The sequence below is a fragment of the Bos indicus genome, chromosome 15, assembly GCF_029378745.1.
Source record: "Bos indicus isolate NIAB-ARS_2022 breed Sahiwal x Tharparkar chromosome 15, NIAB-ARS_B.indTharparkar_mat_pri_1.0, whole genome shotgun sequence".
NCBI lineage: Eukaryota > Metazoa > Chordata > Mammalia > Artiodactyla > Bovidae > Bos > Bos indicus.
In genome coordinates this window covers 36,375,189-36,391,863 of record NC_091774.1, presented here as the reverse complement: position 1 = coordinate 36,391,863, position 16,675 = coordinate 36,375,189, and the positions used below count along the sequence as shown (strand labels likewise).

At 35.4% G+C, this 16,675-nt stretch overlaps 1 protein-coding gene across 15 annotated transcripts in view; it reads right to left on the bottom strand.

Moving 5' to 3' along the window:
* Positions 1 to 16,675, bottom strand: part of SOX6 (SRY-box transcription factor 6) — a 720,388-nt gene that overhangs the window by 552,025 nt on the left and 151,688 nt on the right. The gene's annotated exons all lie outside the window — the stretch shown is intronic.

Genomic DNA, 16,675 nt, shown 5'->3' with positions numbered 1-16,675 from the left:
AAGTACATTTAAAGTGATATGAGTACAAAGAATAAAGAGTAACATTCATCCGGAAGGCTTCATATAGAAGGTGGTATATAAAGTTAAGTTGCATTATTGAACAGGATGCAGGTGGAGAAATGACAATAGTAATGATCATTAGTACTTTTTATGTGTGAAGCACTCAATATACTGAATATTTAATATATATCATATATTTATTCACATATGTGGAGACTTCTGTCTCTGACAAAGATAGACTAAAAGGGACTAGATTTATCCTTCTGGGTTAAACAACTAGAAAAAAAATAATTGGATGAAATACATAGACAACAGTTTTCAGAAACTAGACATCAAGCAATGAAGAACAGTGATTCCTGAGAAAGGAAAAACAAATGAGGTCTTCCCTACAGTTGTCCAAGCTTACTGCCTCAAGAAATTACTAACTGCAGTATACAGAGGCAGAGCCTAATGGTCTAAGAAAATGAAGCTGGGAGTCTAGCGAGGCCAAGGTGGATATAGTTGATGAGGCAGAGTAACAGAGGAGAGGGACCTGCACACAGACTTCCAGAGGTCTGGAAGAGAATCCCTCACAATTACTGATAAGCACACGTGTGTGAGGAAACCAACCAAGGTTAGAAAAATATATAATCAATCCCCAGAGCTCACACAAATCCAGGAATAATTCAATTTCCCATCATCAAAGTGTAAAACTTCATAATGCCAGGACACTGGATAGAATACTCATAAGAGTATTGCCTCAGCAATGTAAAACTTTGCCCTAAAGAAGGTGCTGGTTCCAACTGACAGTGATTATAAGCAAGTACTGAAAGGATCAAACTGTTTCCAAGTATATTAACTACATACCGGAAAAAATCCAAAAATATTTATAGAAATACTGAAAGATTCAGGACTTGACAAGGTAAAATTTACACAATTTCTGGCATCCAATAAAATATCATCAGTATGAAAAGAAGCAGAAAAATACCACTCATTATGAAGAGAAAAAGCAATCAATTGAAATATATCCAGAAATGACACAGATGATAGAATTAGTATACAGGTATTAAAATAGTTATTAGTTGCATCTTATCTGTCCATGAAGCTAAAGTAAATACTAACCATACTAAGTAGAGATCTTGAATATGTAATAAAGACTCAACTGTAACTTCTAGATATAAAAGAAATACAATGTCTGGGATGAAAAATCATGGGAGAAGAATTAAAAGCAGATTCAACACTGAAGGACAAAGACAAAGTGAACTTCAAGACTTATCTACAGAAACAATCTAAAATGAAACTGAACTGGAGGTGAAAAACAAAATGTGAACAGGATCAGTGAACTGAAGAACAACTTCAAGCCTCCTAAAACATGTGTAATTGGATTCCACAAAGAATAGGAGTGAATAAAAAGTTCTGAAGTAATAATGGCTGAAAATTTTTCAGATGTGACAAAAACAATAAACCTACAGATGCAAGAATCTCAGAAAATCCAAATCTATTTTAATTGTATTTTATAAATACTAAAGCAACTACTAAAATACAATTAAAAATCGAATTAATAAGCCAATAAGGGATTTTAAATGAAATTTAACATTTTTAATAAATTTTTTAAAAAAAAGAAGAAAAGGGGGAAAGGTGATGATGACAGGTGGTACAAATAAGAAACAAAGGTATATCTTATATTTAAACTCAACCATGTCCATAGTCTCATTAAATGTAAATAAACACCCAAATTAAAAGGGAGAGATTGTCATACTGGATAAAAAGCAAGACTCAACTTCATGCAGGCTATACAAAATCCATTTTTAAAATGAAGACACAAGACTATAAAAGTTAAAGGATGGAAAATACATCCCATAGTACCACTAATAAAAAGAAAGCTGCCGTGGCTATAAGACAAAGCATATTTCAAAGCAAAGAATATTACTATGGATAAAGGGATTCTTATACAATGGTAATGGGGTAAACTCATTAGGAGGCCATAATGACTCTAAAAATGTATCCACCTAATAGAGCTTCAAAATACAAGGAAGAAAAACTAATAAAATGTCAGGAAGAAATTTCATCGAGTTCTCAGAATCTCTCTCCCTGCATGAATGATAGAACACATAGACCAAAAAAATCAGTAAGGATATTGAAGAGACTGGGGCAACACTTTCAACCAGCTTTATCCAGTTTACATTAATAGAATTTGCCAACCAACAAAAAAACTAGGAATTCAGCAACAGAAAGACAGCTGGAAAATATAAAAATATTAGAAAATAACACTTCTAAATGACACAGAAATCAAAGGAGAAATCAAAAGGGAAACTAGAAAGTCTTTTGAATTGAATAAAAATGTAAATACCACATATTAAAATTTATGAAACACGGCTAAAGCATTACTTAGAAATAAATTTTATAGCACTAAAACCCATATTGAAAAAGGGGGTCTCAAATCAGTGATCTCAGCTTTTACCTTAAGAAACTAGAAAAATAAGAGCAACTGAAACCTAAAGTATGAAGAAAAAAATGAAATAATAAGACCAGAAACAGAAATCAATAGAAAACAGGAAAGCGATATTATGTTTGCTGTTATATTTACATTCTCCTATCATAAATGAGAGGTAATATCACCATATATTCATAAAGTACGTACCTTAGATGAGACAGATAACCTAAATAGCCCTATACCTATTTTTAAAACTTGAATTTGTAGTTAAAAACCTTCCCAGAAAGAAAACTCCAAGCCCCATATGGTTTCGTTAGTGAAGTCTCTCACGTATTTAAAAAGTAATATTACCTATTGTATACAAACTCTTCCAGAAAACTGAATAGAAGCTAACACTTCCCATCTCATTCTATGAGGCTACAGTAATCAAGTAATTAGGATAATAGCATAAAAAATAGACAAATAAATCAATGGAACAGAGCAGAGACTCCAGAAATAAACCTCTACATATATGGACAACATATTTTCAACAAAAGTGCCAAAGCAATTTAATGGGGAAAAAGAAAACCTTTTCAGACAATGGCACTAGAAAACTTGGATAGCCATAAGCAAAAATATAAACCTGAAATCGCATCTCACCCTATTACAAAAATAAAACAAATCTTAGACCTAAATTAAAATCTAAAACTATAAAACTTCTAATGAAATGCTTAGAAAAAAAATCTTGGCAACTTTTGGTTTTGCAAAACTTTCTCAAATGTGACACAGAAAGTATGAAATACAAAAGAGAAGCAATAATTGGACTTTATCAAAATTTAAAACACTGGCTCTTCAAATGACACTTAAGAGGCAAGCCACAGACCAGTAAAAAAAATACACAAAACATGTATCTGACAAATAACTCATATTTTTGAAAAAATTAAAAAGCTATTACAACTCAATAAAAAAAGACAACCCCAGTTTAAAAAAAGAACAGTAGAAGATTTAAAAGACACTTCAACAAAGTAGATACATGGATGACAGAAAGGCACATGAAGAAAGCTCAACATCATCAGTCATTAGGGAAATAAAAATTAAAATCACAGCGAATCACCCACTACAGACCACTTGAATAGCTAAAATTGAAGACTAAACATACAAAGTGTCAAGAATGTGGGACAGCTGGAACTCTAACACGTTGCTAGTAGGAATGTAAAATGGTAAACCACTTTGGAAAAATCAGCAGTTATTATAAAGTTAAACATGCACCTATGTAACCTAATTATTCCATTCCTAGGTATTTATACAAAAGAAATGAAAAAACATGTCTGCCTAAAGACAAATGTTCAAAGCAGCTTCATTTGTAACAGCCAAAAACTAGAAAGAACCTAAATGGATAATCTAATTGTGGTATCTACTTACAATGAAATACTAATCCTCAATTTTAAAAATAAATTATTGACATGCACATGAGTGAATCTCAAAATAATCATGCTGAATGAAAGAAACTAGACCAAAAAATTGTATATAATGTATGATTCCAATTACATAAAACAAAAATTTTAATGCAATCTATAATGGCAACAGACCAGTGATTGCCTAGGGATGAGGCTGAAAACAGATCAAGGATGGGTAGAGTAAGGGACTTTGAAGGGGCATTAAGAAACCATAGGATTATGTATATGTAAATTATCTTGACTGCGGAAATGGCTTGACTGGTGTATACATATATCAAAACATCAAATTATACTCTAAATATATTAAGTTTATTATATGCCAATTATATCTCAAGTTGGACATGACTGAGCAACTTCACTTTCAAAGCTGTTTAAAAAAAAAAAAAAAACATGCAGTAGGTAATATTCTCACTTTACAGATGAGCATGCTAAGGTTCCAAGAGGTTACATGATTTGCCTAAGATCACAGCTAGTACACAGCAGTATCCAGGGGTGGCAGGTATTCCACACGCTATATTTTTAATCTAATACGTATTATCTACTACAGTTCTGGTTCACAGAAGGCACTCAAAAGTTGTTTTGGAGTTTTAAAATATAAAGACATATAAAAAGCTTAAGATGTGGAAAAGTAACAGACTTTAACTTTCCCATAGGATACATAAATTTTTAAGATTTTTAACCCAAAATATCTCAATTCATAGAATGTAAGAGAGCATGTCTGTAATTCATTCGAAAAGCGTTTCAATGAAACCTATTAGGCAATACATAAAATGAACAGCTTGATAGGTACAAGTGAGACAGAAACTTAAGTCATACACAGGTTATGAAAGAGGGCCCTTTGATGACGAACTGGCAAGGGGCTCGGTGTGTCAGCAGGCTAAGGTACATACAGTACATACAACTGAATCCATATGAATGGAGAAGAACAACTCCTGCAGGTCTCACAGGAGAAACACTGGGCAAAACATTTCCTAGACGGGAATTACTAGGTTTTGTAACAGTTACTTTTTTTCCTTATATATATATATATGTATATGTATATTTCATCTCTTCCCATAATAGATCATAAATTCCTGATGACTAACTCTTCATTCACCATTTTAAATTCCACCTCATATCCAGAAGAATCCTGAATTCATATACTTATTGAGTGAATGAATAAATGAATTAATGCATGTTAGTGTTAGTCTGAATACAAGACAATGAGAATGATAGAATCCTTTTCAAAATCAGCTTGACTTTATTCCATTTTCTTGAAAAAGTTTATTTTAAAAATCTTATTTCAGTCTCTTTTCTTAGTCATGAATGTATTTTCCTGCACTCTTTCCTTTTCCCTTGAAAGAGACAAGTAGAAAGGACCTATACCCAAAGCATAATATTTCCTTTGACTACACCTTCTGTGGAGGACAGAATGTAGCAATATAACAAGGGAGTTGTAGTCATCATTTTATTTGAGAGAGTTTTAAAAGTAACCAGACTCTGTGCACACCTGTTTTATTCCTCACAGATGTCATGTATTAATCTCTATGTGAAAGCCACCTGATAGGAATGCCATAATTCTCAGTATCTTCACTCTTCTCACTCATGGTAGCCAAGTTTTACTTTATGTCCCTGAAATCAACAAGGCCCTGCCTGTATACTTGAGTCCCTAGTATTAACATCTTCTGTGTTTAGGCTATGCCTTTAAATTACCAAGTGATTTCAAGTATATTCTCATTCATTTAAAAAATACATCTTCCTTCCAGGCCTCCATGGGAAGAAAAAGTATCCTCAATTTTCAGTGGGGATCTAACCAATGAGATGCAAGGGATTTGAGCATTGACATGAGATCATTAGCATGATATTTTCCCTCTGCCTTTTCAAAAATTCAGTGCTGAGAACAGGGAACAGGGAAAAGCAATGAGTAATTTTGACTCCTTTCTTTTCCTCATGCTCCCCCCATCAGATATAACCCAGCCATCTTACTAACACCACATTAACAAAGTCTCTTCTATTTCTAACATTCTGTTCTCAAAATACCTACTCTTGTTTAAACCTCTTACCTCCTGCCTAAACTATCTAACAAGGTGTTTCCCTAGTTAAAGTCTTTTCTTTCCCCCTTTAATCAACTCTACAAACTGCTGGCTGAACTAACTTCTCAAAAGCAAAGCTCTTGCCATACCCCTCAGCTATTTGGATTGATGGCTCTCTCAAATCTACCAAATGCCTTAGCTTACCATTATGTGCCACAATGATATAATCACACTAAATTTTCTAGCTTATGCATACCCTTTACCTCAGTCAAACTGGATTTCTCATTATTCCCTATCCCATACTTCCCTGTTTCCTTCCATCTCTCCCCTACCCATGTTTGTGCCAGTTCTCTCACTAACAAGATGCACCTGTCTCTTCATCCCCTATTCCACTGATAAAATTCAATTCAACGTTCAAAGACTATCAGAAAGTCTGCTTCCTAAGTTAAGGTCCTTTTTCTTAAAGGGATTATCTTCAATTCTTTCAAACTCCCTAGAGGACAATTTGTTTTTATTAAGGCATAGAGAATAACATATCTCCTCTGTTTGTCTTCTCTGCAATAATCAGTGCAACTTACTTAACATTTATTAATTCCTTTGAGCCACACACCGATTTAGACACAGGGACACAAAAAAAGAATAAGAACGTTCAATAATTATGTCTAGATTCTAAGGTTCTTGATAGCAGAAACTCCATACATTTGCATTTGTTTCCAATGCAGCATCTAATGTTCTGTTTTGAATACACTCAGTACCCAGTATATATTTATGGAGTAGAATTAATTTCCAAGAGAAGCTAAACACTCTCCTTGGAAGAAAATATTTGCTACCAAGAAAAGGATTTACCATAAGTGCAAAACAGATTTGCTTCTGTTCAGTTGCTCAGTTGTGTCTAACTCTTTGCAACCCCATGAACTGCAACACACCAGACTTCCTGTACTTTACTGTCTCCTGGAGTTTTCTCAAACTCATGTCCATTGAGTCCGTGATGCCATCCAACCATCTCATCCTCTGTTGCCCCCTTCTCCTCCTGCCCCTAGTCTTTCCCAGCAACAGGGTCTTTTCCAATGAGTCAGCTCTTCGCATCAGGTGTCCAAAGGACTGGAGCTTCAGCTTCAGCATCAGTCCTTCCAGTGAATATTCAGGGTTGATTTCTCTTAGGATTGACTGGTTTGATCTCCTTTAAAGAGTTTTCAGAGGGCAACTTGGACATCACATTGACCACTGTTATACCATCTAATGTGAAGACTCTAATGGCTCAGATCACTCTTTGCTGCTGCTGAGTCACTTCAGTCGTGTCTGACTCTGTGCGACCCCATAGACGGCAGCCCACCAGGATGCCCCATCCCTGGGATTCTCCAGGCAAGAACAGTGGAGTGGGTTGCCATTTCCTTCTCCAATGCATGAAAGTGAAAAGTGAAAGTGAAGTTGCTCAGTCGTGTCCGACTCTTAGCGACCCCATGGACTGCAGCCCACCAGGCTCCTCCGTCCATGGGATTTTCCAGGCAGGAGTACTGGATTGGGGTGCCATTGCCTTCTCCAGATCACTCTTTACTAACAAGATACTTAACTACAAGATGCTAACTTGTAAGTAGGCCAGACTGCTTCAAATGATAGATTCTCAGATGGTCAGAGCTTCCAAGAAGCTTCACATCACAGAAATCTGTTTCTTATACCCTCCTTGGGAATTTATATAGGGCTCTTTAAGTTGACATCAAGATTTAAATACCATTCAATATACCTGGGAGATACATCATTCCTGTTTGAACTAACCACATCTATACAGCCTTAAAAATGTATACTTTCAAGGTTACATAGCATCGCTGAAAGCCTAACTACAATGACACCTTTCACATGAGGTGGAAAGAGATTAGGTGAATCTTGCATTTACTCTCTACATTCTTACATTTCCTCCCATCCTGGAAAACAGATGGAAGGACATAATAAGGCTTTTTAAAAGATGACACTAGGAATAAAAGGAAATGAAATAGTTGATAGTGTCATGCAAATACCAATGTTTAAACAAAAAAAAACTTCTTGACAATGATATTTGTAAAGGAAAAATTCAAGCAATAAAACTGAACTAAGTGGAAAGAGGTCACTGCTGAATGACCAAACCAAGCCCCAGTGCCTGGCACCTGCCAGGATAGGAGCTCCTTGGGTTGGCCTGACTCCTCCCACAAGCTATCTCTAATTAGAGTGACACAAGTCTTCTCAAGTAAAAAAACTCAGCAAGGCATGTAACAATTACTCTAGCACAAGGATCGAAATTAAGGATCAGTCTCAGAAGAGAAAGAAGCGCATTCTCTTTGTATAGGAGGAACAGAAACCAAAAAATCTAGACTATGAAACCTATATTTCTGGAGAGAACAGAATGATAAAAAAAATGGGACAGCCTTTTTCATGGCATTCAGTCTCAGGGTAAGATGTAAGAGGTCTCAGAATAAGATGTAAACAGGTTTGAAGTGCTCTAAGAACTTAGGAAAATTTTATCAGTTAAGGATATAATCAAGAATAATATTCCAGATAAAGTAAAACCATGCTGATGTTCTACAGTGGGAAGAGATGTAATCTGAAATCAAACGAACTGTGTTTGAATCCCAGCTCTGCCTTTTTCTGCCTTTCATTCCTTCCATCTTTCCCTTATCTTTTGTTGTTGTCGCTCATTTGTTTATTTATTCAACAAATATCTACTAGGAACTTAGTATGTGTCACACATTGTGCTAGAAACTGAGTGTACAGGTTTGAACAAAATAGTCATGGTATCTGCCCTGACAGGGCTCATAGTTTAGTGAAGAAAACTATAAACATTAATAAACATACAAAAACAAGATAACTACTATGAAGGTAAAAAAATACATCAGAATTTAGAGAAAAGTACCAGGGGTTTGAGGGATTTGTTAAAAGGATTAAAGATAACAGGTAGAAGTGCCTTGCCCAATGCCTAGAAAACACAGGTGTTCAACAACACACAGCCGTTTTTAACCTAGTGAAAGAAAGTGAAAGTGAAGTCGTTCAGTCGTGCTCGACTCTTGCGACCCCGTGGACTGTAGCCTACCAGGCTCCTCTCTGTCCATGGGATTCTCAAGGCAAGAATATTGGAGTGGGTTGCCATTTCCTCCTCCCGGGGATCTTCCCAACCCAGGGATCGAACCCAGATCTCCCACTTTGCAGGCAGACACTTTAACCTCTGAGCCACCAGGGAAACTCTACCAAATATAGACACTTGATTCCTTCCCCTTCCTCTCTTGACAGAGAAACTGGGAAATGTTAGAGCACTGGCAGGTGCTGCTGGGGGACGGTGTCAGTCTGCTCACTCCAGACACTACAGACTAATGCACGGCGTGTTACTCTGTCAGTGCTCTCTATAATCATCACTTCGGTCGATCCACAACTTTCTTCCAGGAATATCTGGATTTCATCTCCTGTTTAGTATCCTTGAGATAATTTGTAAATGTTTCCTTTTGGTTGCATGGGATAATTAACCCCCTCTAACCTTAAATCAAACTATTCTCAAGAAACAACCCATAGCAAGAACTGAGACGAATGCATCTTATGTGAAAGACTCGCCAGAAAAACACAACTAAGGACTTCCCTTCAGGTTGTAAGTACACAATTGCACAGAGTATCTCGCTGCAGGAAGACTTTCTGAAAACTTAAAAGTTCTCCTTTTAGACCGTGATATTCCTTTATCTTGTTCTTAGTAAGCAAACACTCAACATGCCTTAAAATCTGACAAATTTCACTTCAGGTTTAGTAAACTGCTGAGTCAATAAAAGATTATAATTTCTTTTGAATGATCATCACTTCACAATAGTAAAACTAATTCCAACAGTTCCTCAGTTTCTTTAATTGTATACAATAAATGAGAGTGCTCTTAGTTCATATAAGAAATCCACTGAGGATTCTTTAGTCCTCAATCAAAAAGGTGACCTTGCATACAGCTTAAGGAACACATGTTATGTATTATTTTACAGGTGGGCAAGCAGCGTACATACTAATTGAAAAGAAACTATCTCTAATTGAAAGAAAGGATAGAAAGGATGGAGGGAAAGAAAGGAAGAGAGGAAAGGGATGTAGAAGGAGAAAGGAAAGGAAGATGCATCACACTAAAAGTCACTGTATGGAAGTGTGATTTCAAAGAGTTTGCCACTGTCCAAAACTAAAAACATTATATACCATAATTGAAACCTACTTCATGTGATTCTTTGTCCTGGAAGACATAGGGATGCTACTTGGTCATGGTTACCATGAAACCTTTCTAAAGGTCTCCTGTGTAAAATAAGAAGAGTGATACATAAATGGTTATTTTCATATATATCTATAGTAATCTTTACCCAGATAAAGCAAAACTGTTCTCATTGTTTCTGCCTTCTCCCCTCCCCCCGCCCCAGGGAGGTAGCTATTTCCTAAAATTCCTACTGTTGTCCTTAGAATGCACTGAACTGAAATCAATAAAACTGAAATAATTATGGGGGGCAGGGAACTACAGAACCCCTTTTAAATTACTATTGTCAGATCCAAACAAATATTTCTGCATCTTGAAAAATCAGTCCTCAAATCCATTTTATGATTTTATAAAAATCTATTTCAGTCAGTTCCTATTTCACTAATTTCTCTCCTTTTTTCTCTTCTTCTCAATTACTGCAGTAAAATTGGAGGGAAGGGTATTTCTCCCATTTGTTCAACCATATCTTCTCCTCAGAAAGGTCCAGACCCTCAAAGTTTTTTGAAACTCAGCTCTCTAGTTTATACCCACATTTTCCATGCTTTACTTTCTCAGCCTTCCCCCAGATATTGCCTCGCAGCTATCTATTCTGTGACTGCAAGTCCAAGAAAAAATTCTTGTAATTAGTCACAAAATCAACAGCAGCTTCCACACACTGCCACTATGAGGGTCAAAGCCCAGAACCTCCTAAAGTTGTCAACCATTCAATGAGTATGCACTTGATACTTGCTATATCAGGTATCAAATTATGTGCAACAATCTCACCTTAACCCATTATAATTGATGATGCCATATATATGTAATAATTGGAAGAAAAATCACATTCACAAGAGAACAACATCTGTATTTCTTCTATACGACGGTCAGTGAAACTCAGAACACAAGTGGTAATAACTGAAACCAAGTCATAGGCTTGTTACCAGCTGCCATAGCTTTAAGAAAAAATAATCTACAGTCTGACTAATGTAGTCAGTTATAGGGGTACAGACTTGGAGTCCATTGATGCTAATGCTTAATTATCTACCATAGGTGGGTCAAAAAGGTAAAAATAATAATTAAGTGTCCAACATACCATTTTGTTGTATTTGTGCTTTCCAAAGGTATAAAAGAGCCCAAAGGTGAAATAAATATAGAAAATCTGCTTTTATTAATGAATTCATTCACTTAAGCTTATATAAAACTGTGTGAGTTGAAAAGAAAGAGAAAGAACTAACTCCAGTAAGTCTGTATTCAAAGAAAACTCCACCCACATAAACTCTCCATAACAAATCAATTTTTAAATCCTTAGGTTAGTGATCATCTTTTTTCCTCTTGAAAGTACCTGGTAAGCAAATAATAATACAAACAAGAATTTTATCATGTGGATAGACTTTTTGACTGATTAAACATTAAGGGTAAGTCTTTTTTGCCAGTCATTGATGAGAGATAATGCTTAGGAAATTAACCTTTTTACATAATAATTGCCTTGCGTCTTTGAAAAACTCCAGTAAGAAATATGAAGAGAGAGAGGCAGAGAACAGGGCAAAAGGAAAAGAGAGATGAAGGAAGGGAGAAAGAGAATGCAGAAAATGCTTTTATCTTTACTGGAAATATTTCACTCACATTTTAATCTTTGGCACTAGCAAAAATTTGGTGAAATGACAAGCATTTATACCCATACTCCATGATAACATAAAATATGTATTTCAGATAAAACTATGTGCTGAAAGTTATATATAGAGACAAACATACAACAAAATGCTCTAGATTTTGTTGATTATTCAATCTTTACAAACTGAGTAGTTGCTAAAATATTTCGAAATGCTTGAATAAATCGGTGGTTTTATTTTTTCCTGAATTATAAACATGACAATATTTCTCATCTTAAAGATTATTGTATTACAAAATAATAGCTAGTAGGAATCTGTGCATAATTAGTACTTTTATGGACATTCCCTTGCTTCCCTGTATTTGAGACCACCACTCAGTTCAAATTATGGCTTTATTTCCCCTTCTCCATAATGTACTTAATTCCTTTAAATATTAACAAAGTGTATGCAAGAATACTGGAAGATGATAAAGCCTATCTTCTTGGTTATAAAGTTCAGAAAGCAGCTTTTGGGAGGAATATTCAAATTTATTAGCTGTTCTTAGCAAACTGCCCTCAAGCCCCACATTGTTTCCAATCTCAAGTTAAGAAGAATTTTTCTCCATTGGGCACTGAATCACTTTAATGTTGACTCTTGTGCAGCTCTACTCCACCTTCAAATGTAGCCAGTAAATTCAGCTTTACTACAGTTCTATAAAAATGTGAAAGAACCATAATAGCATCTAAAAAAGAGCTGTTGGCACTATATTAGTTTAGAGCAAACCCTAAACTGAATACTAATGCAAAATTTAATGATAGTTTGCCTAGTTGCCAAAAGAGTTACAATAATTATTTTGCCATAATGTAAAATTATCTTGAAGGCATCTGAGAATATTACTGTGTAAGACACAGAAAAAGTCCCCGAAGTGTCATTGTTCTCATGAGGTCTCTCAATGTAAATAAATCATCGACATATTATCTTCACTGAAACACTGTCCTCTGATTAGAGGATTGCCTTAATGAGTGCAGAAACATTATAAAGAGACCACTCTGCTTCTTTAGTAAGTCAGCTTCCTTGACTGACATCCAGTATGGATCCACCTCACCCCAAATTCCACTTGACAGCAAATATCGTGATTGTGAGGTTCCACTAAAACATTCAAACAGAATCAATACAATTTTACTTCCCTTTTCCCTTATTATCACAACCAAGTTTTTAGAGTTGAAAAGGAAACCAAGATCAAATTTAGATACGTTGTTTGAAATTAGCAAAGATGAAACACTTCAGTGCCAGACAAAAGCCCTGATTTTAAGAGTAGGTTTTTGCCTTCCCTGAAATGCCTAGCTCAGGCAGTGTATTTTTATGACTGCAGATATTGGCATGTTTCACATTTAAGATTATGACACACCAACTTATTTTGAAATTTTTAAAATCCTCCACTGCACATGTTTCCAGAGCTTCATGACTATCACTGATAATTGAGCAATTAACTCGAAATTACCAAATGTGCTGTGATGGCACAATATGTAGTAAGTAACATGGAAAAATAAAGAGCAGAGGAACTTAGTACAGTAAAAAAAATTAATAAAGGGTAAAATAGGCCATAATAATAATAATAATAGTAGTACTGAGTAAGTTTTAATGGTCCCAGGTCTTAGTAGTTTAATGGTGCCAGTAAAATGGTTTAATGAAATAAGTCCAGAGTATTACAAATTTTTAGAGCAGTTTATTCTGGTGATACAAAAAGGAAGTTTCTTTCTAAGTGGTCTTGTGTAATAAATACACAGGGATTCGTCCAAAAAGTAAGTGTGGGAGTTTCATTAGACAAAAAGGACAAAACAATGGGGTTAAAAATCCTGACAGGCAGGTTGTTAAGAAACACAAACTTTCAAAAAAACAGATGCAAAGTTTTCCTTTAAGATAGACAAACTAAAACTCTATGGCTAAAGATGATTCAAGAAGTCATCAAGCTATTGTGAACATGTTTGCAAATCAAAAATTAAGATACACGGCTTGACATCAAGAGGAAGGATGAAACTCAGCTGTACTAGAAAAATCAGAATGCCTCTTCACTGTTCATATCATCAGCGTCTCTAAAACTGGGCTCTTCTGGCTAAAACCATAGTATGACCATGAAGAGTAGTTCTTTAGTACTTAAATATAGCCAGTGAAGCAAATTCCATAAACCTAAATCCTACCTTATTTCGGTGGCAGGCCACCTTAAAAGTTTGCAAGAAAAGCCAACAATTTAGAGAGTCAGAGAGTGAAAAGAGATTCAAAGTACAGCAAATATAAGGACACTATTTAAAAACCTTTTTTTCTCAAAATTCCATCAATATTGCTCGAAAACACCACTAGGAGATTAAAAATAGACCAGGCTGTCCTTTCAGGTATAAATTAGAAACAGAAAGTGGAGAGAATAGAAAGAGCAAGTATCTAAGGGCACCAGTATATAAAATTTAAAAGCTTAAAATGTAATGGATATACACATTCAAATTAGCAAACTGCTTTCAATTAAAGTAGATTTCTGGCCACAGTTCACAAATGTATAGTAGCTGTATGTATTAATGTAGATACTCCAAATGTCAGTATATCTCTAATTAACATGAGCACACAACTGTGAAACTGAGAAGGCACAATTTTAAATTCCTTACATTCCTGGCATTAATGCTTTCATGGGGCAGCTCCCGTTGTCATGGAAAATGGCATTCAAGCCCTATTTGTGGATTTTCACAGCTCATCTTTTTTATTTACCTGCTCTATGTCAAGATTAGCCTGGAATAATATTTTTAAAGATAATGCACTTAGACCTACTTGTCCTTAAAATCACAGATGTTCTCACTGAAGGAGCTTTGGTCTGGGCTATGCTCAGTTTGAAACAAATTTCTCTCCATTTTAAAATACCACAAAGAGATGATTTCATGATTCTTTTTGTTTGTTTCCTAAAAATCTATGCAATTCAAAAAATTTCAGCTGAAACATAGCATGTGGAGTTTGGAAATAAGGGGATAGGAAAATGCCAGGGAGGAGCAAATGATCCAGGAACATGAGGAAATAAAGTGGTAGATGGCTCTCCACAATCTCCTCCCTGACTTACTCTGCTTAAACTTTTCAAAAATATTTGTACAGCAACCAAGTAGAGACTGAGGTAGTGATCAAACAACAAGAGAAAGAGACCTACAATACTCTCTGAAAGAGGATAGATTGGTGTTATGGAAAAAGCACTAAATTTATACTAAATCCCTCAGTTTGAGTCCTGCTACTTTGCAAAAATAAGGATAATTCCTACTCACCTCAGAGTTTTATGAAATTTGGCCAATTAAATCTCTGCAAAAGCAAGTGTTATACCAAATTAAGATATTGTTGTTATTATTAACTGAAGCATGGAGCTAAGCAATAATCATCTTTTATACTAGACAATAAAATAATTTTGGATCTTGCTATTAGAAACCACGAACAGAGACAAATTTTATAAAAAGGGAATTTGCTAGCAAATTTCTAAAAAGACGTGGGAGTCTGAAAAAGCAGTTCTATCTCTGTGTTGCTGTTGATGTTTTTCACCGATCATTAACATGCAAAACAAGGTCTTCTTATACAATGCCGATTTTGGGGAAAGGAAAAAGGTGGCTTTATTTTTAAGAAAGAAAAAAAAAAAAAACTAGAATAAAATGCTTTCAGTTTCTGAAACGATAACAGTTTTCCTTCACAGTGTTTTCCTGCTCTAACCTAGGTAGTAGATATACGTGGGTAAGATTCTAATCGGTTCTCACACACCTTTGGTGTGGTCTGTTCATTATGGATGTGCAAAACAATATCCCACCTTTCTTATCTTACAGACCACCTTCTGCACACCTTACTAAGAAACCTTCCATGGCCATGAGGTATAACTTTCTGTCTTAGATCATGTAACAAATAAGCAGTTCCAAAATATGGAAATTAAAGTTCCTAAACGAAGCCACTGTCACTGATCCTATTTGCTTGTTTTTAGGGTAAACTAAATAAACGTTTAGCTGCCTCAACATTCAGTGTAAGTGGCAGACAGTTTCTGCAATAATTAAAAGACAATGCAAGCATTCTGGATGCCATGTTAATTTTATTTGACTTATCTTAGTCATGGTATCCTGCTACATTTCTTTAATAAGAAGGTTCCACAGTTGGAAGGGAGATGGCCCATAACAAAGCTTGAGACCAGTGACCAAAGAAACGACAAACGCCATAGCCTAAATTATTGTATAGAAATTCTCAAGTCTGGAAAAAAATTACTTTAGGCGTATGTGATTACTATGACTTTTATTTAAATTATTAGACAAAATCTGACTAATCTGACTACAAGTCTTTTGAGTTTTTTTTTTAAGTTGAACTCCAGAAATAACCATACGAAAACTATACCCACAGTGCCCTTTCTATTTTTAGCCTCTCTCCTTTGTTGTTATCTAGTCACTAAGTCTTTTCATCTCTTTTGCAACCTGTGAACTGTAGCCCACCAGGCTTCTCTGTCCATAGGATTTTCCAGGCAAGAATACTAGAGTGGGTTGCCATTTCCTTATCCAGGCGATCTTCCCAACCCAGGGATCAAACCCAATTCTCCTGCGTTGGCAGGTGAATTCTTTACCACTGAGCCACCAGGAAAGCCCTCTCTCTTTGTTAGGTCACAAGAAAAAAATCTCAGCTAATTGGATCACCTCTGTTCAAAGCTAGTCTATGTATATCTGGTTGGGGGATTGTAGGAGAGGAGAAGCAAAAAAGTCAGGAAATACAGCCTTGAGGTGATGAGAAATGTAAACTCTATTTTAATTAAAGCCATCTTGGTTGAAATCCTGGTAATTATGTTTGCAGCTTTAAAAAATTAATCATCCTAAAAACTTACTACAAGAAATGACTGAATGATATGAGAAAAGGGAGGTAGGAGGTAAAAGAAAGGATAAAGCAACAATGATGGGATTTGTCAAATTTATTTTGACAAAGTTCAAAATTATTTCCCTCCACTCAGATTTCTAATAGGATAAGCTCAGCTCCTT